General features: G+C 45.4%; 1 long non-coding RNA gene across 1 annotated transcript; it reads right to left on the reverse strand.

Moving 5' to 3' along the window:
* Positions 1 to 6,463: 6,463 nt before the first annotated feature.
* LOC120946824 lies at positions 6,464 to 10,374 on the reverse strand. Its single transcript, XR_005750790.1, has 2 exons — positions 10,337 to 10,374; positions 6,464 to 9,303 (listed from the first exon to the last, which is right to left on the reverse strand). It is a non-coding gene; the product is annotated as an uncharacterized LOC120946824 (long non-coding RNA).
* Positions 10,375 to 13,726: the final 3,352 nt, after the last annotated feature.

Genomic DNA, 13,726 nt, shown 5'->3' on the forward strand with positions numbered 1-13,726 from the left:
AGTGCTGCATATTGCTCTGCATAGAAAACTGTCCAGCGCATAGGGACTACTTCTTGAAGAAAGCCTGCAACATATTTTGACCATATCAGTCCTGCCGTAGGTCCTGAAGGCCCAATCTTCAGCCTTCATGGCGGGTGAGCCTCTCGCAAGGTCTCAACTCTTTTTCAGGGGATCACTGCACTGGAACTGTAAAGCCCCCTGCCAGCAAAGTCACTAGATTAATTGTATCCTGGGGGTTGCTGCCCACAGGACCCAACACCATCAAGCAATATTACAGGCCACCCCTATGATCACATGTGGAGCCCAGGTACAGTCCAGCTTTGCCTTCTGGCTGTAGTGACGGATCCGGATGAAGCCCTCCTCTTCCTCCAGAAGAGGTGGTATGAGTAGGCCAGAAAATTAAGCCCCTGAAATAAGACCTTTAGAGAGACATTTGCAAGCACATCCATCGCTTAAGGACACAAGATAAAATACTATGGTTTGGTTGAACTGGGAGTGTTATGCATGGGTGGGGGCATTTGTTTTTTTCACTAGTGTCCATTCACCTGAAGGTGGCAGCATAACCCACAGGCAGGGTCTACAGGCAAACCGGTTTCTTTTTAGTATTGGATGTTAGACCCGCTGTCAGTTTCATTGCTGTCTGTGTCCCTGCTGGGGAGATTTAACTCTCTAATTGTTCTGGTCACTACTGTCATGAGAAAAAAATTATGGGATATACAACATTTTTGTCACTGGATCACAAATAGAGAATATTTCATAGGAGACACCTGTTCCAGTAATAACTAAGCGAGGGAAATTATTTTGAAGATTTAATGTAGGAAGCCGCTCCTGGGGAGAAAGTGTAAAATAATAATATTTAAGACCCAACATGTACTAAACTACCAGAGCTGCTGCCCAATTGGTTGTCCCCATACCAGCTCTACAGCATACATGGGACCTGCAGCAGAACTCTAGAACATGGTCTTCATTTCCTGAACAGCTATTGCTCCTCATGGCAATGTTATCAGCATAATGCTACATTATTTTGCTATTTTGAATTTTTTGGGGGCAATTTTAAATTTTAACCACTTAAGACCCGGACCTTTAAGCAGCTAAAGGACCCGGCCAGGTTTTGCGATTCGGCACTGCGTCGCTTTAACAGACAACTAACTGCGCGGTCGTGCGACGTGGCTCCCAAACAAAATTGGCGTCCTTTTTCCCCCACAAATAGAGCTTTCTTTTAGTGGTATTTGATCACCTCTGCGGTTTTTATTTTTTGTGAATACAAAAATAGAGCGACAATTTTGAAAAAAATTCAATATTTTTAACTTTTTGCTATAATAAATATCCCCCAAAAATATATAAAAAAAAATGTTTTCCTCAGTTTAGGCCGATACATATTCGTCTACACATTTTTGCGCAAAATTTATAGCGTTTGCAAAATAGGGGATAGTTTTATTGCATTTTTATAAAAAAAAATTTTTTTACTACTAATGGCAGCGATCAGCGTTTTTTTTCGTGACTGCGACATTATGGCGGACACTTCGGACAATTTTGACACATTTTTGGGACCATTGTCATTTTCACAGCAAAAACTGCATTTAAAATGCATTGTTTATTGTGAAAATGACAATTGCAGTTAGGGAGTTAACCACAAGGGGGCGCTAAAGGGGATATGTATGACCTAATATGTGTTTCTAACTGTAGGGGGGTGTGGCTGTAGGTGTGACGTCATCGATTGTGTATCCCCATAAAAGGGATCACACGAACGATGACGGAGCCACAGTGAAGAACAGGGAAGCTGTGTTTACACGCAGCTGTCCCCGTTCTTCAGCTCCGGGGACCGATCGCGGGACTCCAGCGGCGATCGGGTCCGCGCGTCCCACGGTCCCGATCACGGAGCTTCGGACCGGGTCGCGGGCGCGCGCCCGCGACCCACGGCTGGGCACTAGCACAGGACACAGCCGTGCCATTCTGCCGACGTAAATGTGCAGGAGGCGGTCCTTAAGCGGTTAACCACTTCCATACCAGGCACTTACGCACCTTCCTGCCCAAGCCAATTTTCAGCGCTGTCGCAATTTGAATGACAATTGTGCGGTCATGCTACACTGTACCCAAATGAAATTTTTATAATTTTTTCCCCACAAATAGAGCTTTCTTTTGGTGCTATTTGATCACCTCTGTTAATTTTTCCTGTAAATAAGTTTTCTTCTTCAATTACGGGCACTGATATGGCGGCACTGATGGGCACCGATGAGGCAGCACTGATGGCCACTGATAGGCGGTACTGATGGGAACTCATGGGCGGCAGATGGGCACTGGGCATAGATGGGCACTAAGGGGTGGCACGGATGGCATTGCTGGGCATCACTTCAGTCAGTGCCCATGCTGCCAGTCAGTGCCCATTTGTGGGCACTGATTGGCATTGATTGTGCTTGATTTTTTTTTTTACTATTAATTTCTCGATTGGGCACCGGGGCCCTCCCTGGTGGTCCAGTGTGGGCATCCGAGGGGGGGCTGCGCTGATAAACAAGCGCGAACCCCCCCCCCGTCAGGAGAGCCACTGATTAAATCTCCTCTACTCGCGTCTGTTAGACGCGAGGGAGGAAGAGCCGATCAACGGCTCTTCCTGTTTACATTGTGATCAGCTGTGATTTGACACAGCTGATCACGTGGTAAAGAGCCTCCGCCGGAGGCTTTTTACCGAGATCAGAGATGCGGGGTGTCAGACTGACACCCCGCATCACCGATAGCTGCGCACCCCCACGGGCGCGCGCCGGCATGTAATCCTGCAGGGCGTCAATAGTCGTCCAGTCAGGATTACAGGACCACTTCCCAGATGTCAATTTACTATTGACCGGGCGGGAAGTGGTTAAAGACATTCAGGATAGACGACATGTAAACGCTGTAACAGGACATGTGTATTACAGGCAGGGCCGCTGTTAGAAATCATGGGGTCCCCTACACCCTGCCCACACCACTGACTATGCCCCCTTTCCCCACCCACTGACTCGTATGCATTCAGAGACCCAGGCACACCCACATTATATATTGGATACAGTGACTGTGTCCCAATAGAAATCAATGGGAAACTGGCATGCAACACTTCTGGTAAAAGACCGTCCCTGCACAGGAGATGCATATCTGCAGTGCCATGTGTGAATTGGCCTTAAATTAGGTCAAAGGATGCCTTTCACTGTCCTTTCATTATTATTATCCTCATGATAATCACACAATACAGGTGTTGTGGTTCAATGCACCTGCACTGTGTGACTTTTTAAGATAATGATGATGATCAAATTTAGCTGTATTAATCGTGGGCAACAGGGACATGGCATAGCTGTGAAGGGGGTGCTTTTCTACTTACTGTACCTTTATGGAGACAAAATGATTGAAGACTTGCTGGTCCCCTCTCTGTGTTCATGTCCCCTCTCTCTGATCACTTTTGACACTTGCAGAGCAAAAGAGCATCTGTGCGTGGTACTATGATCATAATGATAATCTTAGGTACACAGTGGGGACAGAGCCTGGGGAATGTACCTTTCCTTCCACAGCAGTCAGTGTCACTGTGTGTGCCAATGCTTGCTTGAAGCTGTGCACTGCCATCCGCCATCGAAATAAGCATGCTGCGGCGTGCCCTTACAGCTTCCCGTCCTCTTCACATCAGTCTTCCCTCAGGCCGCGGCTCTTACTGAGGGAGCGGTGTACAAGAGAATCACTCCGCCAGGTAAGGCATAGTAGCGGGCACCGCAGCCGGAACTATGACAGAGTAAGCACAATATGCAACGCGGTCCTGTCTGCCTGCCCCCCAAAAAGGAAAAAAAGAGTCCCTTCTATGCGGTCACCTCCTGGGCCCCTCTGTTGACCTGGTGGGGCCCAGAAACAATGTTTTATTCCCTGGTAAGCAGGGAGTGAGAGTGTGGTTCAGCAAAATCCTTTGGATTTATTCATGCAGGAATTATTGCCCGGGCCCCCTGTTGCGCTGATGGGCTCCAGGCCCGATACAACAGGGCTGGTTGTACTGCCCTATCAGCGGCCATGATTACAGGATGAACACATCAGCCAAGAAAAATGGATGGTGTAGTGTTTATGGTTGTATAACCAAACTAGTTTCCATTATATGCATATGGAATGTGAAACACCTGGACCACCTTGAAGGCAGCTCACTTATTTATACAGCAGCAGAGAAGACTGCACTCCTGTTTGTGTATGTGACATGTATAAACATATGAAGGGGGTGATATTAAAGCCTGTAGACGCATGTAACATAGGACAAGACTATATGTAACAAGACTATATCTTGACTGGTAAGAGAACAAGTTTTATAGAGGACATGCAAACCTTTTAAAGTTTTCTTTTTAATATATTCATGCAAAAGAAATTCGCTTAAATGTGAACTCCAGAACCCCTCCACTAAACTTTAACACTGTCCCCCATATTATAGCCACAGTAGAATATTTTAAAAAATACAACAAATCAATTATTCCTGCTGAATAATCCAAGTGTGCTTGAGACCAAGAATGGATGACTGGACATTCTGCTCAAGGATTTTCTGGTAGAGCTCAGAATTCATGGTTCCATCAATTCTGGCAAGTCGTCCAGGTCCTGAAGCTGTAATGCAGCCCCAGACCATCACATTACCACCACGTGTGACTGTTGGTATGATGTTCTTTTTATGAAATGCTGCATCTGTTTTACACCAGATGTAACGGGACTCACATCTTCCAAAAAGTTAAACTTTTGTCTCATCAGTCCACAGAATATTTGCCAAAAAGTCTTGGGGATAGTCCATGTGTTTTTTGTCAAATATGGGACGAGACTTTGTGCTCTTTTTGGTCAGCAGCGGTTTTCGCCTTGGAACTCTCCCATGGATGCAATTTTTGCCCAGTCTTTCTTGTTTTGATTTGTTGAATCATGAACACTGACCTTAACTGAGGCAAGTGAAGCTTGAAGTTCCTTAGACGTTCCGGGTTCTTTTATCACCTCCTGGATGAGTTGCCATGCTCTTGGGAGTAATTTTGGTAGGCCAGACACTCCCGGGAAGGTTCACCACTGTTCCAAGTTTTCTCCATTTGTGGATAAGGGCTCTTCTCCATGGTTCGCTGGGGCCCCAAAGCCTTAGAAAATACTTTTGTAACGCTTTCCAGACTGATACATGCCAATGACTTTGTTTCTCCTCTATTCTTGAAATACTATAAATTGTGGCATGTTGTATTGCTTTTTGAGATCTTTTGGTGTTCTAAGGCCAGGTTCACACTGGTACGACACGACAGTCGTACGACTGTGGAACCGACTTTGCCCTGCGACTTGATGTCCGACATCCATCCGACTTCAAAGAGAAGACTTTAATTCCAGACAATACAAAAAAAGCAGCTTGTTTCTTATCCCGGAGGAGCAGGAGCGGGAGGGGACATCCCCCCCGCTCATGCCGCTCTTTCCTGGGCCTCCTGTCCGACCAGGAGAACCGACTGGCGATGCGTCACTTCCGGTGCCTAGAGACAGACTGGAACGAAGCCAGAAACGGCTTTGTTACAGTCTTCTCTCTGTAAACACGGAAGCGATATCACGTTACTTCCAGTTTACTCGGCTGCCAATGGCGCCCGATTTAAAAAAAAAAAAATATAGTATTCAGAATCGCAGTTTTTTGCTAAGATACCTTACTCTTGCTTCCTCATCCTCAGACAGCATGTACCACTGTTAACAACTGCTCTCTATTCACTTGTGCTGCTGTAAGCATACCCAAGCTGCACTCAAAAGAGACATGAGCTTTAGAATCTAATCATTGCATCTGAGATGCTTACTGAGGAGCTCTTAGCTTCATTTAGCCAACGATGCATGCTCAGGTAAGTAAATTTAAAGAGGAGTGCCACCCAAAAATGGAACTTCCTCTTAACCCACTCCTCTCCCCCTTACATGCCACATTTGGCATGTATTTTTTTTTTGGGGGGGGGGGGGGGGGGGGGGGAGTGGGGGCTTCAGAAGGGGACTTCCTGTCCCACTTCCTCCGAGGGGCTGCAAAGGCGATACGTCATATCGCCTTTTGGCAGCCCCTCCCTATAGGCGATCGCCTGGGACACATGACAGGTCCCAGGCGATCGCCTGTCCAATCAAACAGCGCAGCGCCGGGCCGCGTGCGCAGTGCCACTCGCGCATGCGCAGTGGGTGCCCGGCTGTGAAGCCGAAAGCTGTCACAGCCGGGTGCCCACAGTGACAATGAAGACGCCGGCCGGGGAGGGGGGGAGAGGAGCGGACCCCGGGGGAGGGGGAGAGGAGCGGACCCACGGCAGGCGCGTCGCTGGAACCCTGGAGCAGGTAAGTGTCAGTTTATTAAAAGCCAGCAGCTACACTTTTTGTAGCGGCTGACTTTTAATAAACTTAAAAAATGGGTGGAAAACCCCTTTAAGCACATCTCTGGCTGACATAGGCAGCATCTACTCGATTAACCAAACGTAATGACGCAAACATACAAAACCATAAACGAGTCATACATAGAACATTTTAATGAAAACGAAACCTACAGATTGTATACATCAATAACAATCCTTTTCCAACTGATTTTACTATATAAAGACATATTAATGGTAGATGAAAACAAACAAGATACTGGACAGCCCTGGTCATATTACTATATATGTTGATTTTTTACATTAATAGGTCAAAGTTTATGTTTAGAGAAAAAAAACACAGCTGATAGTTCTGTACTGAAATCCCAGCAAATGCTCGGATTTCCTGCGTACCTCCAGGGTGTTCAAATTTGATTTTCGGTAAAATTTTATGTTTTCTGCAACTTTGTTTTTATGGTCAACAGAACAAGTAACTTGACCAGGGCACCCAAACCTCTGAATAAACTTTTATCTACAGGATAATAGAGAACTAACTACAAGGCACACAGTTAACATTCCAACATAAAATGTTTCTGGATAAGCAGCTTCTCATTTGTTCTTTCCTAGCCTCTAATCCAGAGTATAATGACAGATAGCAGCAAGAGTTTAAAGGCTTATTAGTCCAACACCTTAATTTCTTATATGGGTGGAGAGTGACTATGTCATCTTCCTGCTTTTTTGCATCTCTTGAGGACTTTAGATGCAACATCTCTTCAATGGAGTTTCCACACCTAAACCATCATGGACTCAATCCTTCTATTTTACCCTATGTAACGCCAAATAAATGAAAAATCCAATGCAACTGAACATAAAATAAAAAAACAATTAATGCAGTTATGCATTTTTTCTACCGTCCATTGAGGGACACTGGAAAACCAAGAATTTGTAAACTAGTCCCCGTATAACTCTTCCTCTACACACCATGCCACCGTTTTTTCTAGTTTCCTAGGAGGTCGAACACCTTTTATTCAGCTCTGCTGAAACAAGTGCCATAGTTTTTTGCTAGGGTAAAAAGGGATCCTACTTATACACACTTGGACTTGTCAGTGGCCATTACCCATTCCTTCTACTGCATTTGTATGTCCCAAATGTTTCCTAAATTCCTGTGCCTCAATGGACAATGGAGATAATGGAATTTTTGTACTCTGAACATTTTTTCCTTTGAGAACATTGAGGGACAAAGGTCCTGCAACTTTAGTAGGTCCTTTAGAAATGTTCCTCACTAAACCAAGGCATGCTGAGCAGGGGAGGGGATTGTATAGGAGCTGGCTTATAATCAACAGCCTGCTGCTGCTGTCCAATCACAAGCTGGAGGCTCGGAGGTGACCCGTTTTACATAACGTCCTTAAAGAAAAATCAGACTACAAATCTAGCTCCTTTGGAGCTTTAAACTGAGAGAATTCCAGTTAATCAAAAAGAGTTCAACTTTGATCTAGGTGACAGAAGCAGGATTGCTTTTCTGCTTTCCAGTCATGATGCCATAAACTTATGTCAACTGAAGCATAATAGCCTGGGCTTGGTGGAAGGGGCTTGGACCTCAGATTAGGGAGAAGCTGGGAGCTGCAAAAGGTGGTGTCACCAGAGTCCCAGAGAGAATACACGGCTGGAAAAACAAGCATATAGCTTAAACTAATATCAGCAGTGTCCACTTCTAATGAAAACAAACAAAACAAAAACTAAAAGCACAAACATTATAAAACAACTGAATTGCATTTTTACCAATGTAACTTCATGATAAAGGAATAAAATGCAGCCGTTCTGGAAAAGATCTGGGGGGGAGTGGGTACCTGGTTGACAGGTACCCGCTGACACTTCCAGCTCAAATCGCCGCGATGAACTGAGACAGAAGTTTAGCCCCTCCTCCTCCCGTGGTCTTCTGGATCCCTGGACAGGTAAGTTTCCTTTTACTAAAAGTTAGCAGCTACAGTATGCGTAGCTGCCGACTTAATTTTTTGGGGGGAGCCTCTTAAAAGAATACTTGAGCCACATTTGATACGCCTCCCACCATAATACAAATAAAAGATCTGGGAAAAATAAAAACATGAAAGAGAAGGTATGGACAGCATAGAAATAAAGGCTTGTGAAATAATAAATATTTAACAACTGAAACAACAGTCCATCACTTTGCTTAAGTGAGGAAAACAGACTATTGCTAGCAGAGGGCCCAAAGGCTACACAGTAAGTGCCAAAGGGCCACACAAAACCCCTGGGCTGCAACTTTGGCTCAAATGGTGTAGGGGCCAACAGATGATACCATAGAGCCTAGTGAGGGATGTCAGTATCTGACAGTTCTGGAAGTATCAAATGCTAAATAGTCTTCAGAAAGTGTTCCTTTAATACAGCAGAATTTGGGGGTGCAGGCCAATGGACAGTTAACGGTAAGAAATTCCATTGGAAGGATGCCTTCTGTATTTTTTTTTTTAATGACAACCGAGTCTCCTAATATTTCTTAAATACTAAGCAAATTGCAGCCGATTTGGCAATGGGAAACCAGTTTAATTTTAACTGGCAAATGTTATTTGAACTATGGCAGGGGGATAAGGCAGCGAAAGTCCTCAAGAAACAGAAAAAGCAAGGAGACTATATTTTTTTCTCCACTTATCACAATGATTTTCAGTCAGATCAACCTGTTAAACCGTTACTGCATGTAGCAAACAAACATCAGAGAATTCCAATATAACAATAGTGCAAACATCATTGAAAAATCAAGTGAAATGTATACAAAAACCTCTACAGTTGACAACGCCTAGTGATTGCATGGGCGGGTTCATATAAAGTCAGGAAAGTAGATATGCTGTAGCATACAGGAACATATGCTATTTAATCCACGCTACAAAAATTAGTGGGTGCAATAGGAGACCTCAACATTTCTTGCTAGAAATTCCGCCTTTGACCTCTATTGCGACATCATTTTTTCAACAAGCAGCTCCAGTTTCTCAAGCTGTTCAAAAACAGGAAAAAAATAAACACATTAGCAAAGAAGCTGAATATATTGGCAAACAACACAATCAACTGTAATGGCCGGTTTCCCCATCAGTGCGATGTCCGACATCGGATTTGATTTGCATTCGCACCACACTGCAAATCACGTGAGATCTATGTGCGATGTGATTTCAGCTATACTAATAGTATGGCTGAATTTGCAACGCATTCAGACCAAACTCGCACAGGACCCATTTTTTGGTGCAGGGCAGAATCTGATCGCATGGGTGTTCACACCCATGCGATCCGGTTCCTGACCGAATTTGCAGTTCACACTGTGATATGCAAACTAATTTGGGGTGTCATTAACTTTTAAATTGACACTCAAGTTTGCATAGGCAGTGTGAACTGCTGCTGGGAGATATGCGATGCAGGAAGCCGCAGTGGACCCAAAAACAAGAGGATCGGGGCTGCTCTGTGCAAAAGCATTGCACAGAGCAGGGGAGTATGACAAGTATGTATGTTTTTTTTTTAAAGAAAACCGCGGCTTTTACAATCACTTTAAATATTATCCCCGGATGTTCAGGTTTAATTGCTTCTATCAAACTTCACACTGCAGTTTCCAGTTGTTGTGACAGAACAGTCGTCACCCTCTGATGTGTACACAGCACAGAAGCTGCAGAACCAGCAGAAATTCAGGGACAAGTCAGAGCAGAGAATTCTGCATGATAATGGGAGGATGAACAAGACGATAACAGACAGTCTAGACAGATTTGGATTTGTGCTGCACATTAAAAACAAACATCATATCTCTGCTTGTTCTACACATTAAATTGATGGCATTAGTGTGAAAATTGCTTTTCCGTCTCACGGTCAATGAAATCCTGCGTCTTATGCCAAGATAACCCCAAACAAACGAGTCTCTCTGAAATTTTCCACAATGGCTGAAAATTAAGTCAGCTGAAATATCAAAGTGGAAAGCAAACCATTTTATTTTTTCCCTTTATAATGTCATGGCTATGACAGCTGGCGCAGCCTTGAAGTTCACTTACCCGCTTTCTGAACTCCTGGCAGCAGCAGCCATCTTTCTCTATAACTAAAAAATAAAAATAAAATGGATTAGAGGGGAGGCAACAAATGCAACAATTCCATTCTTTCCACACAGCTGGGCAGGGAGTATCAATAAAAGCCGACTTCTCAGACCTCCACAAAATATGAAAGACTGTCTGCCATTTAAAAATGAATTGCACATTACTTGAAGATTTAAAACGGGACTCAGGACTCTTTCCATTCCAGACAGTGCTGGGTGTCTGTGTGGTCAATCAAACACTAGTGCCAACACATGGGGGAAAAGGACTGCAATGTCCATTACTCCATCATACACAAACTCTGGAAATAAACTATGGTATTTTATATGCAAATATTGTATTCGTATATGTTTTCTTTTTATGTTATGTTTGAATACATAGGTATTATTTATCCAGGGTGTTGCGAACATTTTATTGTTACATATACATTTACACATAGTATACAATAGAGAAGTATAGGCATATATTTATTGCTTTTGTCAGGAAGCTACTGTGTATAATTTTGTAGTTTTGAATGTGATAATATAATGTAAATGGGAGCGAGTCACAGGTATCCCAGGTGAGTAAAAACACCAGACAGTAGAAAATCCAAGAAGCAAGACAAGGTCAGGGTGGGCAGCAGGCAAGCACAAATTGTAGATCAGTGGTTCTCAACGCCAGTCCTCAGGGCCCAGTAACAGGCCAGGTTTTCAAGATAACTGAAATACATCACAGGTGATCTCATTTGCTACTCAGCGATTGCAGTATTCTAGTCTGCATCTCCCCAAGGTAATACTTCAAATCTGGCCTGTTAGTGGGTTCTGAGGACAGGAGTTGAAAACCACTGCTGTAGATGAAGCTTGGGTCGGTACACGGGAAGTCAGACACTGAATACAAGTAATACTAGGCAAACAGGAGCTCAGAGAACTAGGAAGTTGCTCAGGCAATGCAGGCTGCACTTCGCATGTCTGATATAGGGAAGCAAGAAAAGAAAATATAGAGACATATAGTGGATCATAAGAGGAATGTAAAAATGTTGTATAATTTATGACAATTGAAATGCAATGGATGCCAATTAGGCATATTTATGTATGAAATAAGAAAAACAAATAAATAAAAATGGATTTAAAAAAGAGATGGTCCTCATTAATGTGAAAGGCCAAAACAACCTTAGGAAGAAACAACGGCTGCAGCCGCAGCATCACCTTATCCCTGTGGATGACCAAGTAAGGAGCCTTGCAAGACAAGGCCGCCAATTCAGACACCCGTCTGACCGATGTAATTGCCACCAGAAAAAACACTTTCTGGGAAGGAGTCAATAAAGGGATCTCCCTAATGCCCTCAAACGGAGGCTTTTGAAGCACCGAGAGGACTAAATTCAAGTCCCACTGAGGCACAGGAGGGGCCACATGCCGAACCCCCTGCACAAACGTACGCAAAAAAAAATCCAGCATACTGTAGATGTCAGCAGTATGCTGGATGTAACGTTCTATTTTACTTTTAGGGTGATCCCCCGCTTTAAGGCGAGAGCCTGATCCACTCCACGCTGCAAGAACAGCAAAATCCAGGACATCACGTACGCACGTGGGTGCCAATTCATCTCCTCACACATAGAGATGTAAGCCTTCCACGTACGATGGTAAATCTCCTGGGAAGTAGACTTCCGCGCCCGCAGCATGGTAGAGATTACCGAATCCAACAAACCTCGGTCCCTCAGCACCTGGCTTTCAATAACCACACCATTAAAGCCAACGACTGTAAAGCAGGATGAAAGATAGGACCCTGCGACAGAAGATCCTCTCGCAGTGGCAGGCGCCATGGAACATCTGACACCAGACGCACCAGATCTGCGTACCAGGGACGGCGAGGCCAATCCGGAGCCATTAGGATTGTTGGTATCCCTTCGGCTTCCACTCTGCGTAGCAAATGAGGAAGAAGCTTCAGAGGAGGAAAGGCATAGATTAGGTGCCACCAACGCGTCTGACGCGTCTGCCCACAGGTCTATTGACCTGGCCACGAACCGTGACACCTTCCGATTGAGTAGGGACGCCAGAAGATCCACGTCTGGAGTGCCCCATTTCAGACACAGACTCTGAAACACATCCGGGTGTAGCGACCATTCTCCTTGGTCTAGCGTTTGGCGACTTAGGTAGTCCGCCAGCCAGTTCTTTACACCCGGAATGTAAATAGCCGAAAGAGCCGGAACGTTCTTTTCGGCCCACCGGAGGATGTAAGCGACTTCTACCGCTGCAGCCAAGCTCCGTGTGCCCCCTTGATGATTTACATACGCCACAGCCGTGGGCGTTGTCCGACTGAATCCTGACCGGGCGGCCCTGCAATCTCAGAGACCACTTGGAGAGGCACAGCCTGATCGCCTGGAGTTCCAGGACATTGATTGGCAGACGGGACTCTTCCCGAGTCCAGCGCCCCTGGGCTGACTGAACACCCCAGTCTCCCCCCCCAGCCGGAGAGACTGACATCCGTCGTGAGCACCGTCCAATAGCATGGCAAGAACGACTTCCTGGCCCGAAGCACCGGAGATGTCAGCCACCACACAACTCACCCGGACTTGGTAATCCAGAGATGAAGGGAGCTTGTCCCAACGCAACAGAATTTCTCTCTGTAACACACAAGTGTGAAATTGAGCATACGGAACCGTCTCGAAGGAGGCCACCATCAGACCCAGAACTCGCATGCAAAAGCGAAGCGACGACCACTTCTGGGTCACTAACTGCCTCAGCGCAGTTTGCGGTGTCTGTAGTTTTTCCGTGGGAAGAAAAACTCGCCTCCAAGGAATCCAGGACCAACCCCAGGTATTCCAGACGCTGAGACGGTACCAATACCGACTTCTGAACATTTAACAGCCAACCGAATTCCCGGAGGGTCTGTCAGATGATAGATACATCCACCTCTAACTCTGAGCTTGAAGAAGCTCGCAGAAGAAGATCGTCCAGGTATCCTACAATAGCGATCCCACAGCAGGGCCAGAATCGTAGCGAGCACCTTGGTGAAAAAACCCTTGGCGCCGAAGCCAGGCCGATAGGGAGCGCCACAAATTGAAAGTGGTCCTCCCTGACCGCAAAGCGCAGAAATCTCTGGTGCTTTGCGCATATGGGGATATGCAAGTACGCGTCCTTGATATCCAAGGACGCCAGGAAGTCCCCTTGATGAAGAGCCGCTACTACAGAGCGAACCGACTCCATCCTGAACTTTTGCACTCAAAACAGTTGAGGGCCTTGAGATCCAGGATTGGACGGACCCCTTCCTTCTTGGGGACTACAAACAGATTGGAGTAAAACCCCTGAAACCGTTCCAGTAAAGGAACCGGCACGATCACCCCCCTGACCAGCAGATCCTGAACAGCCCCAAACAGGG

Source organism: Rana temporaria, chromosome 8 (assembly GCF_905171775.1).
Source record: "Rana temporaria chromosome 8, aRanTem1.1, whole genome shotgun sequence".
In the NCBI taxonomy this organism is placed as follows: domain Eukaryota; kingdom Metazoa; phylum Chordata; class Amphibia; order Anura; family Ranidae; genus Rana; species Rana temporaria.